This window comes from Delphinapterus leucas, chromosome 11, assembly GCF_059928025.1.
Source record: "Delphinapterus leucas isolate spDelLeu-1000000601 "Yukka" chromosome 11, BTC_Dleu_Yukka2, whole genome shotgun sequence".
In the NCBI taxonomy this organism is placed as follows: domain Eukaryota; kingdom Metazoa; phylum Chordata; class Mammalia; order Artiodactyla; family Monodontidae; genus Delphinapterus; species Delphinapterus leucas.
Window position 1 is genome coordinate 4,538,534 of NC_143139.1, and position 21,521 is coordinate 4,560,054.

A 21,521-nucleotide genomic window follows, 5' to 3' on the forward strand; every position below is an offset into this window, starting at 1 on the left:
CCTAGCTTCCTAGGCTGTATCAGTGAACAAAATAGAGGAAAATCCCTACCCTTGTGGAATTTACGTGCTGGGGAAGGTGAGGTGGGGCAGGCTTGGGGCTCGGGTGTGGGGGGATGGACACAGATAACGTGATGTAATAAACAAGCACATTGTATAGTATGCTGTAAGGTGATAAGAGCTATAGAAAAAACACAGATATGGGTAAGGGACGTTGAGAGTATTCAAGATGGTCCTCATTGAGAAGCTAAGATTTGAGGAAGTAAGGGAGCAAGCTGAGTGATATCTGGGCAAAGAGGATTCCTTGCAGAGGGAACAGCTGGTCAGAGTTCCTAAGAGAGAGAGAGAGAGAGTATGTGTGTCTGTGTGTGTATGTGTTTGAGGAGAAGGTGTGCAGGTGGAACAGGGCCTGGTATAACACGAACTTAGGGCCTGACACTGTTATAAGCTCTTTATGTAATTAACAAATAGAATTCTCACAGCAACCCTGTAAAGTAGGTACTCTCTTTAACCCCTTCTGAGGCACCGAGATATGATTGAACCTGTCCAAACACAAGAATCTGAACCTCGGTTCCTGGCCTCAGAAGCTGTGTTCCCAATCACTACTCTGCATGGTTTCCAGCCATCCCCTTCTACAACCAGCCCCGTCACCCAATCGCAATTGGAATTCAAGTACTCCGCTAGGACAAATTTATGTTCTTTTTAAAAAAGCAGTGTTGTTCCCTGCTCTATCACCTACAACCCTCTCCCTGGCCCTTTGCTCCCTTCTCTACCAACCCTAGAACTGCCTCTCCTGCAAGTTCATCACTGCGGTCCATTGCTTCTGCCCAGAAAATTAAATAATTGTCTATGGATAGAGCTTCCGTTCAGCTTGGGAAGGGGAGTTGGGGAGCAGTGAAGGGGTGCTTCTGTGGATTAAGAATGCCCTACAGATCTTGAGGAGGCAGGGTGGAGCGTAAATTGCATTTAAAAACTAGATCTCGCCTTTCCTTCTACTCCATCAGGCACTGTGTGGGGATGTGTGTTTGTAGCTGTTCACTCAAGACAAAGCACCTTTATACCAAAACCCACTGAATTATGCAATTTAAATGGAGGAATTGTATGGTATGTGAGTTATAGCTCAATAAGGCTGTTAAAACAATCAATTTTTTAAAAAGATAGGATCTTGGCTTTCCCCTCCCTGGTTTCGCCTCCTCCTGACCTCTATCCTCAGGGACCCAGAGCCACACTCGGAAAGATGTTCACGGTTCCTCAGCTCCAAGCACAAAAGTTACAACTTTGTTTTGACTCTGAGGGTTACAGCTTTATGCCAAGGAAGACAAACAGCTCTTTCCCATTATAACTTCAGTATCAATTTTCCTTACGAGAAAAAATAATTCTAACATTTTAATGTTAAAACAAACACGGACATATTATGGAGTAGAAGGCAATATTCACATACATGAGGGTTTGGAGCAGTTTCTTGCTCGTGGTTAGCTGCTCCCAGCTGGGGGTGGGGAGGCGTCCTGCCTCTCTGCCACTATGGGATGTGCCATGTTAATGTCTAGGACAGTCAGGAGATTCAGGGGCTGATCCAAGTTCTGGTTCTGATGAGCTGAATGGTGTTAAGCAAGTCACATCCCTTTTGGGGCCTGTGTTTCTCATCTGATGAGATAAGTGGACCAGGTAATCTCCAGGGTGGCTGCCAGCTCTCACAGCCCATGATTTGATGCCATAAGGAGATGCTGGGGTCAGATATGTCAGGCAAGAGATACAGGAAGCAAAAGATACACTCTGTGCCTTTGAGGAACTTTTCATTTACTGGAGGACACTAAAAAGAGAGCCACATGTAAGACTTGACAAAGATATAAGATAAACCATGTAAAGAATGCAAGGGACAGGAAGTAGCTAAGAATCAGGAGTGATCAGATCTCTGGTCCAGTTCACCTTGCTTTGACTCACCTGTGCGCCTAAAGCAACAAGGAGGCTCTTACCCTGCTGAGTCCTGGATCTCATGGGCTGGGTGTCCCTAATACAAAGGCACACCTTATCCATCTTGTGGATGGCCTCAAATCACCAAATAAGAAACTCTCAGAGGAGAAAAGGGATCTTAGCATCATCCAGTCCAAACACCTCCATCTCCATGTAGCATTTGGGAGGATGCTTGTCTTGTGCTTATAATAATTTGATAGAATATCCTCAACATTATCCTTGATCCTGAATAATCCTGAAACAAGAACAGGAATGCGCATAATATGCTTCTCTTCAAAGCCCAGTGGGTTAAATAAGAAATGGTTTAAGACGAGTCTTGTCATTGGCATAGACTTGAACAATATCTGCCCAGCAACCACTTCTCAAAAATCAGTTCCCTGAAAAAAAATTAAGTTCTTACACCACTTTGTAAGATATTTGTGCATTTTCCTATCTAGTGCCACCTACTCTCCGGGGCTGTTTCTGCAACATCTCTGCAAGTGTCCGGTCACAAGCCTTTGCATCAAGTCTTAACCTGCCCTGAGTTCTAAAAAAATTGAAACGAAAAGGAAATAGATGAGAAAAATCACTATGATCTCTCCCATTCAATTTGTTCATTTTCACTCTTCCTGGGAGCTCTGGCCTCCTGGATTAATACTCATTCTGGAGACTAGACTAGAAATTGATATCTCTGGGTGGGATCTTGGGGAAGGCTTGCCTGGATGATACACGGGTATTAAACATTTGGCCCCAAGAGGTTTCTTCCAATCCAAATATTCTGGGGTCCAGAAAAGAAGGGTGGTCCCTCATAGATTATTCAAAACTGGGTTGTTACTCCCAGGCTGGAAAAATGTGCTCATTGCATCACTAGATGGCGCTGGCAGACAGGCAAGAATGGCTCTGATGTTAAAATGCGAGCACAAACTTCCTAATAAACCAGAGAATTCCTTTGTTTCTGGATAACCAAGATCAGCTTTTGTCAGGCACATGTCAGAATAGCTTTCTGGAATAGCGATGATCTAACTGTACTGTTTTACCCTAAATCAGCGAAATGGTCCGGACTGAATGAAAGCAGTATAAATACTTCGGGGTAAAAGTATTAGTAAAGAACTATAAATCTCTTAACTAAGTAGTGCCCAAAAACGGAGTTGGTGATAAGGTTTAGATTCTTATTCTGATACGGATGGGTCTTTGCCAGTGAGATGATGCTGACCTGAATTCGGGTAGCCCCAAATGAAATTAGGAATTACAGTAGGAACTCTCCTACTTCCCAAGAAACCATATTGTTTTAACAAATCTGGAGCTGTGTGAGGATTATTTGAAGGGTCAGTTGATGAATAATTCACTATTTGAACTCTAACGACTAACCAAGTTCCGATAAGCGAACATCTAAGCGGGGTCGGGATTTTGGGTTTGGAGGGAAGAATATGTGGCCTCTGTCTCCCTGTCAGCTCCCACGGTAACCACTTCCGCATTAACGAGGGCTCTCCAGTCTGCTTAAACTCTCATGGTAACTGCAAACTGACCACTGTCTTATATTTCCAGACAGTTCCAACAGTTAGAAAGTTCGTCCTCAGATTGCGCCAAAGCCTGGCCCTTCATAACTTCTACTCCCGGATCCCGTTCTGCTGTTTTTTTTTATATGACTCCTCATTGAATTTGTGATGATTTCGGCCTTCTCAGCCTAGAATAGTATCAGCTTCTTCAACCATTTTTCATACAACATAGTTTCTGCATCTCTCTTGGTTACTTTTCTCTGATTTATCTTCAAATATCTTTTGATCACATAGCCAGCAGGACCCTTAGCTGCCTTGATTTAAACACTATCAAAATTTAGGTTAACTCTCTTCACTGTTGTTTTTTTTTTTGTTTTTTTTGTTTTTTTCGATGGAGCCTGTGGGCAACTAAAACCCCCAGGTCATTCCCATGGGTGTGGTAGGTCAGATTGGCCCAATCCTTGGATATGCAATTGATTTTTAGAATTAAAATGCAGGTGTTAAGCTCTGTGACACAATGTGGATTTAAGCTCATAGCTGTGGTCTGTCCAAATTACACACGATCTTTTCATTCCGACTCTGGTGCCAGACAAAAACCTGGATTCAGAATTTTGTTCCCTCCCCTCCTGAGCTGTGTCGTCTTAAGCAACCGATTCGCCTCAAGTCATCAATTTCCTCATCTCTAAAATGGAGATAACATTCCTACCTGCCTCCCAGGGTGGTACGATTTAAGCGTGGTAATTTTGTGGGAAAAGTATATTTAACATAATTCACAGAACACAGCAAGGGTCCTTCATATTAGCTATTCCTCCTTGGCCGTGTCATGTGAAAATCTGATAAGCATCCCCTGTAAGACAAAAATACTCTCAGGGAAGAGTAAAGAGAGACCTCCATGGCTCACCACCGTAGCGTCCTTTCAGGCTGATATACGCACTGATCAGCAGCCTTTAGGTGCAATTCTTACACCAGCCATGGCTGTTCCCACTGGCTGTGAGCCAGTTCACGTCTTAGCCACAAGGAGATTATGATGGATCTTGTCAAGCGCCGTGCTAAAAGCAAGTATGGTTTTGACGCCACTGCTTTCTACTAGTCCAACATCCCCATCAAAAAAGGAATAAATGAAGACGTGTTTTGTTTTCTGAGATTTCGGGTTGGCTCTGAGCGATCTCTGCTTTTCTAAAGACTTACAAAGAGTCTACTTAATAATCTGTTCAGTTGATGGGTTAAAGTGGTCAAATTGTGGGTTATTTCCCCCTTCGTTTCTATCATTATAATAATGGTCGTGGAGTAAATAGCTTTTTAAAATTCTGTTCTAGAATATTCTGCCAGGGATAATTGTCAAGCTGACTGGCTTTTCGTTTTTATAATGTGCCCCTTTCCCCCTTTTTTGAGAATCGGGACAACTTTGTTCTTCTCTTGTCTGTTAACAGTTCCGCTATTCTCCATGCTTTTTCAAACATTATTGACAAGGGTTCTGGGAGTTCTTTGAGCAACCTGGGATGTGATTTGTCTAAGTCTGGAGATTTGAATTTATTAAGGGGGCAGGGGCGGGGAAAAAACACCACACTAGTTTCTAGCTCTGGCTTTATCCGCTGAGCGCACGCGGGCAGGTTTTGATTTTATTTCAGCTGTAATTTCCCCATCTGGGAAATAGGCATTTGGACCAGATGAAGTTGAAGGCCCCTTCAAGGTCTGATGGTCTCTGTTCTACATCTCGAGCCAGCTAACATTTTCTAACTAACTGTTCTCATTTATCTTGGCTTTCAGTGTCCTCTCAGTAAAATTGTTCTACCTTTTTCTTTTAATTGAAGTAGAGTCGATTTACAATGTCGTGTTAGTTCCAGGTGTACAGCGATTCAGAGATATATATACATGTGTATATATATGTATATACATATATATATTTTCAGATTCTTTCCCCTTATAGGTTATTACAAAATATTGAGTAGAGTTCCCTGTGCTGTAAGTAGGTCCTCCTTTTTTTGTTTTGAGGATACATTTTGGTTTAGAATCCAAACACCTCAGTGTGCCACTCAGAGGCAACATACCTGGCCTGACATTCCATCCCACCCATGTTCCTCAGGTACCAGCCTTCTCTCCATTCAGATGGACATGCCCACTTTTCAGTGTGTGTGGGCTCTTCCCCGGCCTAAGGTCACTTCCCCAAGGTGGACTATTATTCCCAGCCACCTCACTCAGTCAGATTCTACTCCTCCTTTAAGACCCAGTTCCCATTACCAATTCCCTTGGGAAGTGTTTCCGCATCACTCCCGGGGTGCTCAATAAACCCTCCTGGATGTTGAATGAATTCCAGGCCATTATCATCGCCAACAAACACAAGAAAGAATGCTCAACATCACTAATCATTAGAGAAATGCAAATCAAAACTACAATGAGGTATCACCTCACACCAGTCAGAATGGGCATCATCAAAAAATCTACAAACAATAAATGCTGGAGAGGGTGTGGAGAAAACGGAACCCTCTTGCACTGTTGGTGGGAATGTAAATTGGTACAGCCACTATGGAGAACACTATGGAGATTCCTTAGAAAACTAAAAATAGAACTACCATACGACCCAGCAATCCCACTACTGGGCATATACCCTGAGAAAACTATAATTCAAAAAGAGTCACGTACCACAATGTTCACTGCAGTTCTATTTACAATAGCCAGGACATGGAAGCAACCTAAGTGTCCATCGACAGATGAATGGATAAAGAAGATGTGGCACATATATATACAATGGAATATTACTCAGTCAGAAAAAGAAACAAAATTGAGTTGTTTGTAGTGAGGTGGATGGACCTAGAGTTTGTCATACAGAGTGAAGTAAGTCAGAAAGAAAAACAAATACCGTACGCTAACACATATATATGGAATCTAAAAAAAAAATGGTTATGAAGAACCAAGGGGCTGGACAGGAATAAAGATGCAGGCATACAGAATGGACTTGAGGACACAGGGAGTGGGAAGGGTAAGCTGGGACGAAGTGAGAGAGTGGCGTGGACATATATACACTACCAAACGTAAAATAGATAGCTAGTGGGAAGCAGCCGCATAGCACAGGGACATCAGCTCGGTGCTTTGTGACCACCTAGAGGGGTGGGATAGGGAGGGTGGGGGGAGGGAGACGCAAGAGGGAAGAGATACGGGGACATATGTATATGTATAACTGATTCACTTTGTTATAAAGCAGCAACTAACACACCATTGTAAAGCAATTATACTCCAATAAAGATGTTAAAAAAATTTTTTTAAACCAAAAAAAAAAAAAAAATCTCTATGCTGTAAAAAAAAAAAAAAGAACATCGAGGTAATTCCCTAACACCAGGAAGTGCCTTTTTCATCTTAGGAGTCAAGGAAAGGTGAGCTCCAGTAGTTGAACTCTTGACCTCTTGGTATATTTCAAGACAAAAAAGGGACTCTAACACAGTTGATAATGAAGCCCAAACTGGCTCACTTTCTTCTGGAAGCCAGTGCAGATTAAGGATTGGAGAAAAGTTGCTGAATGTACAAAATTACTAAATTGGTTCAGGATGGAGCCTGACTCATTGGTGCCTATGCTAGTCCAACCTTTCCTATACCTAAAGCTTTGGGTCGGAGGCCAGGTTTATACTTACCTAATAAATAGTATAGTTACATTTCTTAGTAAGGGAGAACTGCTTCTGTGTGTCCTACATCAGTACCAGGTGTACACCCGCAAAGACATCAGCGCGTGGAAAGACAGGACGGGCTCTCCCCCGCACCCCATTTGTGAGACACTTGTCCGTAGTAAGTTGTAAACTGTAGTGAGTAATCTTAACAGGACACTTCAGGATCACACCACTGTCACAAAAGTACTAGAGTTGTGAAGAAAGACTTGTGATGAGACTGTAACAAAGGAAAAGTCAAGTCTTTCCAAAAATAAGCTACTCACATGCTTCCTGAGCATGTCAGAAACACATGCACTGGGCATTCCCCAGGGACCAGACCCTGCTGCAGACATGGCGCTAGGGATGCAGAGATACAGAAAAAATACAGAGACTTTGCTTACAAGAAGTTCACAGTCTTGGGGGAGAGGCTGCCAAAAAACTGTGATATGAGAAGAGCTGTGACAGTGAGCAGTGAGGCTACAGCCCAGAACTTAGGAGGAAGTGAACATCTCTCTTCCTGTGGGGAGTGCCCTGGGCCACACTAGCAAACACCTTCTCCCCGCTCCTAAGACCTCCCCACACAGGTCAGAAGAGGCTCTCTCAGCTCCCTGGGGTCACTACCTCTGACTTAGGGGGAGTCTTCCATCTCCAGGAGAAGTCAGGGACGGAGAGGCCGCATCGCTTACTTGCTATAATGAAGCTGCAGACTAACAAGTCACTCCCAGCTTGTAAAGCAGTGTTTGTACAGCGCTTTCATTGCCCTGGTTGGGGGTGATAAACACAAATTTCCCAGGCAAAGAGAAGTGAAACCGGTGCTTAGTAAGCTCGTAATAGATGGGAGTGTTTATAACTGTTAAACATAATGATAACACTGGAACTCCTTCCAGGAAAGCAAAAGTAAAAGTGTGTGAAGGAACAGCCCAGCCACATGTGTTGCTGGATGGATCGTCAGACGTGGGAACATAAACTCCTGCACCCTGGCTCCCTTTCATGTAATGATCATCCAGAAATGACACCACCTAAGCCACAGCTCCTGCTGTTGCCAAAGCTTGTCACTAGGAGCTAAGGAAGTACTTTCCCTGGGAAATCCTACGCCTGGGAAGCCAGCCTTATCCCTCCCGTGCCTGAACCCCTGACCCTCGTCCCCCCAGCATTCCAGGTTGCAAATTCCAGGCGGGTTATTGCCTGGACCCCTGCTGTGCCGGTCTTTCCCCTTCCCTTCCAGCTTGGTCTCTGATACTTCCCACTCCCCTGCTGGATCTTTCAAGGGAGGAGGGTAAGATCAGCCCCTCCTTCCTCCTGAGCAAGTGAAGGGCAAGGTCAGGCTTCCAGGGGTCCCGGGACAGGACGGGGCTGCTTTGTGAGCCCCTGAGCATCTACACAGCCGGCCTCCCACCAGCAGGAGGCTCCATTCCTGCCTCTTTCCACCCCCAGAGGCTCTCCTGAGACAGGAATGGAGGTAGTCCAGGTCCTCTTGGAACCAGGGCATCACTAGGGCAGGATGAGAAGGGATGGGTTGCAGGATTTCCTCCCACGGGGAAGCCCCTCATCACCGCGGCGGTGAACAAATGCTCATTAAACCCCATCAGGGGATCCCAATGATGTAGAAACATGCGTTCAGGGGAGCAGATGGGGCATGGGGCCCTGGCTCTGCCCTTTACCAGTTCTTGGTCCGGTGAATGTCTCTGAGCCTCCTTTTCCGCATTTATAAAATAGGGACAGTAATTACGTCCCTCATCAATTTGTTCTGAAGATTAAATCTGATCACGCACATCAGACACGGGGCCGAGGATTGGCATGTTTCACGTACTATCAGTAATATCTGTTTTATTACATGAAAATGGCTGTTCCCTTAAGTGGAGAGGCGATCTTTTTTAAACTTTATTTTCTGCACTTTAACGTATTGATGAATAAATTAATCAATGCATCAAAAAATAAGTACATGTATCTTTAAAATATAAGAAGAACAGAAGTTCTTTCCCAGAGTAAACATTTTCACTGGTGCGTTAGCTCTAAAAGGTTTAATAAGACCTTCTCTAAGAGCGTAAGAGGAGTACATAGCAGAAGGGGGGTGTGAAGCGGTCCTGCTCTACTGTGGCTGAAGGTTTTGGCTATGCGTGTCCATGAAGGCCTTCGTAAGGTGGTTCTAGGAGGATGTTTTGGGACCCAAAGCACAGTGTGTTATTATTTCCCAAATGAGGCAGGGTCCAGCCCTGAAGTCACCATCCGCAAGAGGAAACCGTCGGACTTCTCATGTTGAATAGAGCTCTGTTAGAACGCTCCCCAGAGACACACGTTTGCATCCAGACTTAGGGACAAGTGGGGAAATAAGTCAAAAAGAGAATGAGGAAAGCAACACAAGACCGATACCTACACCTTCTGCTTCACGCTATCTCGTGCCAGCCGTGGAGGCTCCCACCCAGACAGATCTGGGAGATATTAGGACACCGTGCTTCTCCTTTTTCCCATGTCCTTGTTGGGCACCATCTTGCCAGGAGGCTCGGAGACAAGTGAAGGGTCTGGACATGTCCTGCAGCTGCCAGATCTGCTGGGAGGAAGCCCAGACAGAAACACCCCGGGCCGCGTGTGGGCGTGGTGACCACCGTCTCCACCATCCCGCCCTCTCCAAGGGTCCCTTTCCTGATGTCATCCTCCAACTCCCTTAAAATGTTTTGCTTGGTCCTTGGAGGCACCGTATGGCTTTTCCTCTGTTTGTTCATTTGGTAGGGACACCACTTCAACATGTGGAACCTCCCACCCACGTGCTGGCTCCACTTCGTCCTTTAATCAACATCTTAAGCCCCCGCGACTGGCATCTGCCCACCTTCCTCTACTGCAGCTGTTCCCTCGAAAGCCGGGGACCTTCCTCTTCTCAGTCTGGAGACTTTCTAAGCCACCATCCCCCTCTGCGTGGCCTCCCGAGGCTGGTGGCCCGGCTGGCGCCTCCTTCCTTCCTTCAAGCGATGCTCTCCACTCCTTTGCAGGTTCCGTTGTCTCCACTTCTTCAGGCAAGAAAGTAGGTCTGAACCGACTGACAAAGCAAGGCTCTTTGCTTCCTCTTCCACCCCAGTGCGTGCGCACACACACACACACACACACACAAACACACACACACACGGCTCCCTGAGTGGGGGCTCCTGCAAGGCGCCCCCTTGGCCCGGGCTCCTCTCTCTGATCCCCTCTTTCTTAGAGGGTTCACCCCTTCCCCGGTTTTCAGGCTCTGATGGAAGCTTCCACGGTCTTCATTTCCTTGTGACTCCCAGCTCTCCTGTGTCTCATGGTTTAAAGGTCTGTCCTCTAGAGTCAGTTACTGGAACTAAAGACGTCTCCCCTTACCGACCTCTCCGTGGGCCTTTGGTCCCGGCTCCTGAGTTGTCCCCTCCCTTCAGGCCCCGTGTTCAGCCTGGTGACCAGCCTGGCTATAGAAGCTCCGGTCACCCCGTGTACCAGCCTATCTGTCTCTGCCTTTATACCATCCCCAGGGATGGGCTGGCCTGCTCCCCCACGAGTGTGCGGGGTCCCAGCCCTCAAATTCACTCACTGGCCCAGCAGTTCTCCCCTCCCCCCACCCCAGGCTCCACTGGATCTGCCTCACGAGCGTTCAGAAAAAGCTCCCTAACTCCCTTGCCCTGCTTGAGTTTTTCCACAGCCTTATCATCAACTGACATTATATATATTTCCTTTTTAGTCTTGTTTGTTTGGTTGTTTACGGTCTGTCTTTCCCTATAAAAAAGTAAGCTCCATGATGGCAGGAATTTCTGTGTGTCTCATTCACTTCTGAATCCTCACGGCCTAAAATGTGTCTGACATGTAGTGGACACATAATACATATGTGTCAAATGACTGACTGAATGAATGAATCTCTCCCTTCAAAATGATTTTCATATTTCTCCCTGCATTTGTCATTCAAACTTACTAGCCCCAGTTTCGGACTTGCCTCTTCAGGTCTGTATCGCTGTAATGTCCTACGCTCTGGTGTCCTTATAAGAACAGGACCAAGAGCAGGAAACGGGTTCCTGATCCCCAGCCTGGTTCCCCACTGTCTGGCCTATTTATATCCCCACTGTCTGGCCTGTTTAGCCTACGTACATTTTTTACTGTTCTGTCCGTAGCATCCAGCTGTGGATGGAGAGATCTCTTAGCCAGAGTTTCTGGGACAGCACAGAGTTTGATCATGCCTGAGACCTCCGTTTAAACAGTCATAGGAACAAACTCTTTTGCCCATTGTCGGAGGTTACAAAGTCTTAAATGATACTCTTACTAGACGCTGTGGTTTAAGAAAGAGTACAGAGAGTTGAGTACATAACTGGGAACAGAGGAGCCTGGGACAAACAAGCACATTCTTTTGGGGACATCTTGAGTTTCTGGGAGCCCCCTTTCCAGGGCAATAATGAGGCTGAATTGAGTGTAAGAGACATATCTGTGATTTTCGTATCCTTTGCTCCCTTCTTTTGCATACGGCAGCAGTCTTTCTCTCTGAAACCAGGAAAACCAGTAGAGCATCAGCATGGCCTAGGGCATTGCAAATGCAAATACCAGCAGGACCAAGTAGAGGATGTAAATGAGGATAGGATCGAGATCATGGCAACCTGGAGGGGGCATGGTCTCTCTAAAGGGATCGCCATTATTCAGCTTGGCCAGTGGTCACCATGGGGAGAAATGTGGGTCCAGAGATTTTCAAAAGAAGCTGGAAATCTGGAATTTGATGTAAAATCTCCTACATTGTAAATGTTGGCAATATATTCAAAAATTTTAAAATACAGGGTGGTCCAAAAAAACACATCTCTGGACTGGATTGTCCTGTGAGCTGCTTACCTACAACCTGTTATGTAGAAAAAAGCATGAACGGCAGAATCATACTGATTCTGAGTTCAACCCTTGGCTCTACCTTTTGGACCACAGAAAAAGTTATTTCAAGTTACTTAAGCCTGAGCTTCATTTTTTTCCACCTTTAAAATTGGGACGGTGCTTCCAGGATTGATATGAAGATTAAATGAAACCACGTGGTTGGTACTCAATACTAATTTGCCTTGTTTCTCCATCACTCCTCTCCCGTCTTTCCCACTGCACAATAAACAGGAAAGAATAGCTCCTCCACATTAGTATTTGAAGCAAGTTAAGCAACATTTTTCATCATTTGTCATATGTTTTTCTAAGAAAATGTACCACGAGGAGCCTAAATGCCCACTTCCAGCGTCTTATCAGACCTCGTTTGCATCCGTGATGAGAAGCAAGCCTAAAGGGGAGCTTTTTGGTTGCCGTTGTTATTGTGTTTTATTTTATTATGTTGGTGTTTTGTTGTTTAAAGGTAAGAGGACAGAGGATGTGTTAAAGAAACATTCTTCCTGCAATCTAAAAATCCATCGACAGGTGAATGGATAAAGAAGATGTATATACAGTGGAATACTACTGTATATACATAAAAAAGAATGAAATAATGCCATTTGCAGCAACATGGATGGGCCTAGAGGTTTTCATACTAAGTGATGTAAGTCAGAGAAAGACAGATATCATATGATATCACTTATAGGTGGAATCTAAAATAATGATACAAGTGAACTTATTTATAAAACAGAAATAGACTCACAGACATAGAAAACAAATTTACGGTTACCAAAGGGGAAAGGGGATCCGGAAGGATAAATTAGGAGTTTGGGATTAGCAGATTCACACTGCTGTATATAAAATAAATAAACAACAAGGTCCTATTGCATAGCACAGGGAGCTGTATTCAATACCTTATAATAAACTATAATGGAAAAGAATCTGAAAAAGAATACATATATGTATATATATACATATATATTATAACTGAATCACTTTGCTGTACACCTGAAACTAACACAGCATTGTAAATCAACTATCCTTCAACTTAAAAAAAAATTCTTCCCGAAATTAAATTCTGACAGTACAATCTCCCACGATCCCGACAATGGAGCAAAGGGAAGACCCAGAGCCAGCAAAGGAAGCCCTCCAGCAGCCTCAGGTTCTCCAAGAGCCTTTATAACAGTGCAAGGGAGGAGCACAGAACAAGAGGAGAACAGCAAAGAGTGTCATGGGTTTGCAGCCATTGTGTTAGCAAGGCTGGGGCTCAGAATCTAGCTGAGACTTGCAAAAAAATGCTCCGGAACAGCTAACAGAGCTTTGTGTGAGCGTGCTTTGACCTGGGAGAATAGGGAAGGGCCAGGGGCAGACGGTGTTACGCTAGAAGATGACAGATACAAAGCAGAGTTGCTCCACTCCTAAGTAGCTGTCATCTCCTCTATCTCCAAGAAGGATCTTCAACATGGTTAAAAGGAAACTACAGCCCTAGGTGTGAAGCTCTGCAGGAAGTAAATACCTGGCCTCTTCAAATAAGCTCAGGTCTCCAGGTCCTGACAAATCTCATCCCCGGGGATGACAGAACTTGTAGGTTTCATCACAGAACCATTGTCGGTAATCTTTCAGGGATCTCAGGAGTGATGCCAAAGGATTAGTGATGGGAAACGGTCCGAGTTATCAAAAGGGGGAATATGTAGCTTCCGGAGAGTTTGCACCATTGAGTTTAACTTTGATCCCCAGCAAACCTTAACCTGGGTTATTAAAGAGTTAGATTGAAATCGCTTCAAAAAGGAAGCAGAAATCTCAAAAAGCCAGCACAAGTTTGTGTACAACAAACCACATCATACTAACATCATTTCATATTCTTTTCTTTCTTGAAAGGTTATCAAAAATCACCAGGTTGTCCCAGAGGTACTGAATCTTTCAGCAGGGATTTGGGCAAAATTTCTCATGGTAAGATGAATAGATAAGGAAGAGATGATGTCCAGCTGGGTAAAGGCACAACTAGGCAACCCACTGTACCCAGAAAGCACTGAATGATTGAGCCAAGTCATCCAAAGAAAGGTGTACAGTACAAGATGCCTCTGGTCCTTCTGTGGGGACCGGTTCTGTTAAATATCTTTCAATGACGCGAACGGTAGGCCAACATATAAATGAGGGCTGACACAAAATGGAAACGTATAAGTAATACACAGCATGGCAGAAACAGGATATGGTTTGCTAAGCAAGGAGCCAAAACAAACACATGGAATTTAATGGGGGAAAATGAAAGATTTTCATTTTGATTAAAAAAAAAAAGACTCAGTTATTCAAACTATTGACGAGAGTTCATGTGAAAAAAAAAGTCTTGAGGATTTTAGTTAACAAAAAGCTCAATTTTCTGACAAATTTCTGACATGGCTCCAAAAAACTAATGCTTGTCATGGTCACACCAAGATGGTGAGCACCCCGTTGGCTGCCCGCATCAGAGCATCCGGGTCTGTTCCAGGCACCATGTTTCTCCTTCACATTCAGCTTTGTGGGCCTCTGTAATTTTTCTTTTTTTAATTACAAAAGAAAAGTATAGTCATGGTAGAAAACCTACAAATGTAGAAAGGTGAAAAAAAGAAAACAAAAATGATCTAACTGTCACCATTTAGTGATAACTACTGGTATCGTTTTGGTATGTGTCCTTCAAGTCTTTTTTTTGTGTGAGTCGGAGGAATATGGAGGGAAAATTTTTTTTTTGAAATTAACATCATATCCTGAATTCCTCCCCCCAACTCATTATATATTCTTTGAAAACACAGTTTTAATAGTCACACCATCCATTATCATATGCATATACCTTAATTTGTTTAAAGTGACTCACTCGTGGACATTTAAGCTGTTTCCATTTGGAGGCAGTGGCAGGGAGGTACCACCAGCTTTGAAAAGGATATTGACCAAGGAGTGGGCACCCCGGGGAGGCCAGCCTGTTTAGGGAAAGGTCTTGGAGGGACAGTTAAAAAGCTGAGAATGTTTATCCCAGGGAAAGGCCCTGATGGCCTTCTTCAAACCCTTGATTTGCTGTCAAGGGTGGAAGGGAGTGAATTCGTTATGTGTTGTTCCCGAAGGTTGAACTAAGACAGGTGGAAAAAGGTTGGAGGGAGTCTGATTTCAGCTCCATCTCTAACTGTCACTGCTGCCTGCCCGAGGACCGAGATGCTTTGAGAGGGAGTAACCCTTCCATCACAGAAAGTGTTCAAGCCAAGACAGGATGGCCACCTGGGGCCGGAATTTGTAGATAGGATTCCTCCGCTGAGTGGGAGACTGAAATAATAACCTCCAAGATTCCCTCCAACTGGAAGATTTCGTGCTTCTTTCTTACCCTCCTTTGAGCCCACTCACAGGAAGAATTTATGGCAGGTAGGGAGTAAAGAAGTCGATGTCATTAATTTTACTGCTGGAGGAAGCGTTGTAGCTCAGAGATGCAATATACACCTTTGTCCTCTGTACCGTCTCACATCTAGACAGCATTTTACAGTCAACAAAGCCTTTTTCACGTAGGCCTTATAACGTGATTCTTGTAACAGTTTTGTGAAGTGGGTGTTGTCATAAGTGTTCTCGCCTTTAGTTATTATGGCTTTACAAGGTATTTCGATCTCTAGTTGGGCACGTGTCCCCAATTTTGTTCCCTTCCAAAATTGTCTGAGCTATTCTCGGCCCTTTTTTCCCTCCCATATTAATTTTTGTATAAGCTTTTCAAGTGCCTGGGAAAAAAACTCATTTCCATTTTGATTGTAATTGCCCTGAATTCATAGACTTAAATTGGAGGAGCAGTAATGCTATCGGGTCCCTCCGTCCGTTTATTTGGGGGTGGCCTCTTCCTCAGTAACCTGCTCCACCCCACCCCCTTTCTTACTGGAAGAACACACTTCCCACGATAGAGACTGAAAATATGAGATGCTTTCTCAGCCTCCCTTGCCGGTAGGCATGACCTCACAACTTAATCCCGGGGAGTGCGACTAGAGGCGACATTCTATGAGAACAGTTTGATAAACACGATGTGTGAAGAGATACTTCTTTTACTTCCTTCAGAATGAGGCTGTACGAAGGGGACTTTACACATAGACTGTAGCTAATACAACCAACCTACAGCCATGAGAGGACAAATCTGAGGGTAGAAGCCCTGCCGCAGAAAGATGGAAAGATCCTGGGCGTCTGATGACGTCTTTGCGTCGCAGGACTAACCCGCACCTGCCTGTGCTGGACTTCTTGTTACACCAAATGATAAATGTTCTCATAGCTAAGGCATTTCTGGTCGGCATGTGTTACTTGCACGTGAAAGCATCCTAATTAATATACCATGTCTTTTATCATTTCCTTCAATAATATTCCATCTGCTTCTCCACAAGCACCTTCTTCAGTTTTGCGAATAAGACATTTAAAAAAAATTACATTCCTAATCGTCTAAGACTGGCGATTAAGGAAGGCTACTGATTTGTTTCTTGGCCTTACATCCAGCTTAGTGATCACTCTTATTCATTCCAAAAGTTTATCTATAACAGTTCTTAAGACTATCACACCGCCTGCTGATAAAGACCGTTTTCCTTTTAAATTCTTTATCTGATTGTATTAGCTATGACTTCTGGCACAGGGCTGAAAAGAAGCAGCTAGAGTGAGCGGTTCTGTTTCCTCCTGACTTGGACATGGGTGCTTACTGAGTTTCACTTCTCAGGACCCCTGCAAGCCAAAACTCCAGGGGCCCAGCTCACATTACTTTGTCACTAGATGCGATTTTGTAATATATCTTAATAAATACTCTTTACTAGGTTAACGTGTTCCTTTTTCCTATCAGTTAGGATTAGGCTTGGCTGAGGGTAACACAAAACGACTAAATGGCAGTGGGTTAAACAAGATAGAAATTTATTTTTCATGCTCAAGAAACCCAGTCCGTTGGGGACATCTCAGAGATCCAGGTTCTTCTTATTATGCTGTACCGCCGTCTGAATGTAAAGGGTAAAATTGTATGCTTTTCTCAAGGGATGAAGAAAAAACATTCAATAAAATTTATCATTGACTTAACGAATTTTTTAAAAACTTAATAAACTAGGCCTAGAAAGTATGGCTGAGACTGCTAATTTCACCCTGGTATTCATTCTCCCTTTATTCCATTGTAAAAAAAAATCTTAATCCTTTCTTCTTAATTTTCAATTTTATTTGCATAAATGTATCATTTTCTCTTACGATCTGTTTAATCTCCCTTCTAAGGCAATATAGTTCTGTTCCCCTTTTTGTTCTTGGTATTGTTTATTCGTGCCTTTTTCTTTATTATGCGTACTAGAACTTTTTCTTTTATTCAAAAAATCAAATTTTGATTTTATCGATCTTTTGTATTGTTAGATTTCTAGCTCACCCTTATTTTTTCCTTCCTTCTCTTTTTAGGGTCTTGCTGTTTTTTACCCCCCTTGCTTCTTGGATTGACTGTAGACTCATTTACTTTTTACCTTTCTTTCTTTTTATAAATTAAATTTAGGTCTTAATTGAACCTTATAAGTCTACACTAACTGCATCACATGTGTTTATGTAATCCTTTCCCTTTTTCTTAGTTTAAATTATTTTGGACTTTATGATTTCTTCTTGAACCCAAAAGTTATTTAGGAGAGCATTTTTAAGCTACCAGACATGCTTTTTTCTCCACTTACTAAAAACAAAAACAAAACAAAAACCTCTTTCCCTGGCTTGTAGGTATGGAATTTAATTGCATAGTGATCAGAAAATATGTATGATATAAATTCTTGGAAAATTGTTAAAATCTTCTTTGTGACATGATCAAGTCTGCAAATGTTCCATGTTAACATGAAAATCAATTATAATCTTTATTTACTGTGTGTGGGTGTTCTGTATAAAGCTGTTAAGTAAATTTACATATATTTTCTTCAAATATTCTACAGTCTTACAAGGTTTTTTTTACAATTCATCATTTTCTATTGGAAGAATGTTAAAAATCTATTATTTGTATAGAATGATCAGTTTCCCCCTTTTGTATCATTTGAAGTCATGTTGCTCAGTGTGTGCAAAGTCATGGTTGCTACATCATCTTGGCAGATGACTCATTTTGTACTATATGGTGTCTCTCTTTTTCCTTATTTTTTTTGCTATAAATTCCATTTTGTCTAATATTAATATTGCTGCTCAACATTCTTTTGGAATTTGAATGATCTATCTTCTCTCTTGCCCACTCTTTGTTTTCAGTCTTTTGGACTGATACTGTTTTAGGTGTATTTTTCCAGTCACTAGTATATGGCTGGATCTCTTTCTCTTTCTCTCTCATTCATTTTGATAATCTCTGCTTTCAGTTGTTGCCTTTAATCCAACTGCAAGTACAGAATTATGAATTCTTATTATCTTAAATTGTTTATTTTTAATGAATGAAATTTCTTTTTCGTCTCTTTGATTATCTTAAACTTTCTATTTAAGCCTTCATCAGACTGCTTTGTAAAATTATTTTCAGTTGGCGTGAATTATTGATTTTGTTGATTGTTTTTCTTAGCACTCACTTCCTATGTATATTCTGGAAAGTTTGCAGGCTCACTTTATACGGGAGGCTTTTTGTTTTGTTCCCTCTCTCTTGCATCCAGTTGAAAAGCTTTGTGGATGCTTCCACCCAGCACCCTGCGCCCTCAGTCCACAGCCAGGTTTATGATGGTTTCCTGGAGTCTCCTGCCCCACAGTGAGAATAAGAACATTGCAGAGTCACTCACAGAACCTGGATCAGTTCCTTGTTGGGAGCCTGGGTCCCACCTCCCTCATCCTGTACCTTCTGGGAGAGTCAGACCCTGTCTTCGGACAGTTAGCCTGCTTCCACCATCCTTTGCGTGGACACTTAGCTTCTGTTACCCCAAAAGAGCCAGGCTCTTTTCTGCTGTGGCCTGCAAGGCCATGGCTTCCTCCCTCCTCACTGCTTTGAGTGATCCATAAAGATATTTTTTCTTCTTTTTGAGTTTGGCGATATCTTTTTAGGTTTGTTTTTTCTTTTCATACTTTGTCTTTCATTGCTTTGTGCTTAGAGCACAGGGAATATGGAGAAATATGAGATGAAGGGGAGCCTACTTGACTGGAGGTCCATTTCATATCATCTTTTTCTTATAAAGTAAAATATAACCCCCTTGGGCTGGCACTCAAGGCCTTTTGCAATCCAGGTGCAGCCCACTCCACTGCGGGCATCCTGGCCTCTCTCACTTGAAGTTAAGTGCTGCCCCCTGAACATAGCATGTGCTCTCATTCTTCCGTGTATTTATATGTGCTGTTTCTTCTGTCAGGATGGCCATTCTGCCACACGTGTAATCTCCAAGACTTTGATCAAAAACCTTTTCAGCTGGGAAGTTGGCTTCAGATCCTTTAGGCTAAGTTATTTCTTCTCCATACAATGCACTCAACACATGTGTACTGAGTGAATGAACGAATGAATGAATGAATCATATGGTGTAAAAGATTGAGTAGACACAAGTACATGTGGTTTACAGCCATAATGTTACCTCCATGGTCAATTGTTTATCTAGAGGTCTGCTCTGATCAACTGTAGTGTATCATATTGATCAAGTGCATTTAGAAATAAGGGGAAAAGTGTGGAGACAGTTTTTCCATGAAGCTTGTCTTATATCACGGCCATTATGCTAACTCTAAATGAAGCTGGTTAAGATAACCTATATCCCTTTTGTAAAAGTGTGACTTTTACAACTATTAAGGCAACATGATTAGGGACCAACTGTCTCATTTCCTTCCTCAATAACAGGGTATCCTTTTAAAGAACAGATGTTACCCTGAGCTCTATTTTTTTATTTTTAGAAAAGTTTAAAATATGATGGAAAAAGCTTAAATTCTTCAAGCTCTAGTATGCTTAACTGTTGTAACACTATAAAAACCCGATTGTATCTTTCTATTCATTATGATTTCATCTCAGGAGAAAGGTTACTTTTTTTTTTTTTTTTGCTCCCTTTTTGAGAGGGGAAAGAATTTATCAAGGAAAGTGGTACCAAATGGCATGTTTTTTGAGCAAAAATATTTACCTAATTGTCCAGCTTTTCGGGAATCCTTCAGGATACTATTTCTTCCTCAGGAACAGAATGAAGGCTCTGTGACATGCGAGAAACAAAAAGGGTTTCAGTCTGGTGGGAGTTCCTCGCGCTTTCTTTTCCTCCAGCTTGGTCGCACAGCTACGGCAAAAACAGAAGATTCAAAAATGAGTAACATTTTTGTTCTAAAAACATCTAAAATTCATCTCAAACCTGTACCTCTTCTGGGCAAAGAAATGCAATCCAATATAACAAGTAATTAAACAAACAAACAAACAAATGCCTAAAACCACAGTCTCCTCTGGCACCTGTCTACACCCGCTTCTTGCCTGTAACTCTTCCCCCAAATCCCAGCTATGGTGACCCCCTCTCCCACAAGCCCACCTTCCCCTGGTCCAGCACCGTCACGGCAGGGCTCCTGTGTCTGGCCCAGGCATGTGTTGGGTAAAACTACATATGCAAAACATGGGGAAGAGAATTCGGAAGCGAAGGTGAACTTATCATCACATTTAACTCCAGAACTTTGCTCCCTGTTGCCAGGAGTCGTCACAGACTTCTGAAAACCTGAAATTTAATTTATGTGAGGTTTTTTCTTCTTCCTAGTGATTCAGAAAAAAAAGAAACGCTAAATTTTCCCCCAGATTGCTATTTCCTCTGCATTCCTAATCTGACCTCAAAGCTTTATTCATTTAACGTTATTTAGCAGAAGGCGGTTAACTACTTACTCTGCTCCTTGCACTATTTCTCATAGATACTTTGAAGCCGTCGTGGGGCTTCAAAGGGAAGGATTTGGATTTTCGACAACTGAGAATTCTGAATCGATTTCAACGTCTACAGAAAGGATCGAAATTCGATAAACTGTCTTTTCTCCTTGTATAACCAGCCATCTCACTGTACTTGAGAGGTCGTAGTCCCTCCCAGAGAAGGGTATGAGGGAATGGGACATGGGGATTTTTTCTACTTAAAGAAAAAATATCTGGAAATATCTTTTTGCTTATTGGCTTGATCTTTTGTGCTAAGCAACTATGATTTTTTTTTTTTTTTTGCGGTACGCGGACCTCTCACTGTTGTGGCCTCTCCCGTTGCGGAGCACGGGCTCCGGACGCGCAGGCTCAGCGGCCATGGCTCACGGGCCCAGCCGTTCCACGGCGTGTGGGATCCTCCCAGACCGGGGCACGAACCTGCATCCCCTGCATCGGCAGGTGGACTCTCAACCACCGCGCCACCAGGGAAGCCCGCAACTATGAATTTTTGAAGAGGAGAACAAAATTCACAAGATCTGTACGTCCAACCATTATGTTGTGCCCCTTCAATTTACACAGTGATGCATGTCAATTATATCTCAGTAAAACTCTGGGGGAAAGAAAGACAGAGGAGAGCAAACAATAGCCACGAAGAAAAAGCAGCACTGTCTAAAGAGGACGCATCCGTCAGCTCTGAGACAGGTACCTGTGGTACATTTCATTTCTTTTCATTTCAAATCACATTTACGAGCATCTGCTAAGTGCCAGGAGCTGAGTGGAGTTCTAGACCCGTATAGAGATATGACGCAAGCCACATATGTAATTTGGAAGTTTCTAGTAGCC